This window comes from Rhincodon typus, unplaced genomic scaffold (assembly GCF_021869965.1).
Source record: "Rhincodon typus isolate 14 unplaced genomic scaffold, sRhiTyp1.1 hic_rhity00014106, whole genome shotgun sequence".
NCBI lineage: Eukaryota > Metazoa > Chordata > Chondrichthyes > Orectolobiformes > Rhincodontidae > Rhincodon > Rhincodon typus.
The window spans coordinates 4,194-5,747 of NW_025979744.1; the positions used below are offsets into that span (position 1 = coordinate 4,194).

Here is a 1,554-nt window from a genome sequence, read left to right on the forward strand (position 1 = left end):
AACACCTTTCATGATTATTTACCAGTATCTCAGAGAATAATATTGCTTGAATATGTGGATATATTAAGTCATTTTGTCTGCAATTTACCTTCTGATGTTGATGGCTGAGTGGATATCAGGGTAGATTTTGAGCTTATGGATGTCCTTGCTGTGTTGACTGATGTCGATTCGCTTGTGGAGATCTCACTTGTTGGATTTGATTCTGTTTAAGATAATGTTAATTGTGTCAGGTTTATTCTGAACACATTTTCTTTATTCATTCATCCTGTTTGCCCATCAGAATCGCATCTAAGTCAACTCGACGGTTTGATGTAAATTTCTGTTTGTTGCAAGTGGAAAGGGAATTGTGCGTCTGTTACAATTCCCCAGACTGAAATTGAAGCCCCGCTGTGTGCTTCAACAAATCCAGGCTGCACGGTAGGTTAGCCGAGGGAGGACCAGACTGCCACACGTCATCTTTCAGAAAAGTCCTGTTTGTTCATTCTAACATAGATAAATTCCATTGGATCAACATTGAAATGATTATCCAAAGCACTGGGGTCAGGGACACGGGAACATTCTCTCCAAATTGTGGACAAAGACATTTGTAGTCAGAATATGTTGAATCTTTGGTGCACATAATGTGACTCGGCGCAGCACACTCAGTCACTGAATCTTTTCAATACTGTGAAGAAAGATGACACAGTCTCATTTCTGATGGAATGGGTGTGATTGGCTGAATGGCCTCAGCCTGCTGCTAACACGTATGCTCTTGCGTTCTGCAGCAAGCCGGACAGCTGTGCACGAGAAGGCACCCGTGTGTTATGTTTTCTCTGGCAACAAATCGGTAACTGTCACTCTGTGTCAGACAGGGAAACTGACAAGCTCATTGAAGATATCAGAACCATAAATTGGGGAAAAGACATTTTCCACTCCACTCTCCCTGCGGACCATTTGAAATCTACAAGTTTTCCCGCGGTTGCCATGTTCAGAACCACCCTCCCAGAACAAAATTCTCAAATTCTTTCTTCCCACATTGACATTTAAGTATCCAGCCCAATACGTCACAATGTCTCCCTTTTACCTCCTGTTGTTGACGTCTCTGCAGAAGTGGTTGAAACGTGTGGACTGCTGGTTAATGTTGATGCCTCTCGTGTCGTCGATATTCCTGTTCAATATCAGATCAGTTAGTTCAGGTTTACACTTCCTTCTTAAGTCTTCCAAATGTATATCAATAAGTAATCCCCCATGCTATGACACAGTGACATCCGATGAAATGTTTGCTCCAAGTCGAAAGGGGCAGGTAAATATATTTCTGTCCTCCCTAATCAAAATGATACATTGGGATTCTCTCTGTGCTCAGTGGTTCAAAGTCTGGAACTCAGTCAGACACTCATCAAGTCTACCCCAGCGTCACCGACATCAGATCCAGGCTGGAGGTCAGCAATGTAGAGGGATTGCTACACCATCATAAGTATTGACTCTCTGATGTGACATTACTTTGTGAGTGCTTCTGTGGTCTCACGCTGGGGGAGTGAATCGAATGGGGTTATTGGACCAAAACGAGTCGCAGTC

General features: G+C 43.1%; 1 long non-coding RNA gene across 1 annotated transcript in view; it reads right to left on the reverse strand.

The window, feature by feature from the left end:
- The window catches only part of LOC125482640, a 5,175-nt gene extending 4,024 nt beyond the window's left edge, over positions 1-1,151 (reverse strand). Inside the window, exon 1 of the long non-coding RNA XR_007261706.1 lies at positions 1,064-1,151. This is a non-coding gene — a long non-coding RNA (uncharacterized LOC125482640). The remainder of the gene's footprint in view (positions 1-1,063) is intronic.
- Between the last annotated feature and the right edge of the window lie 403 nt (positions 1,152-1,554).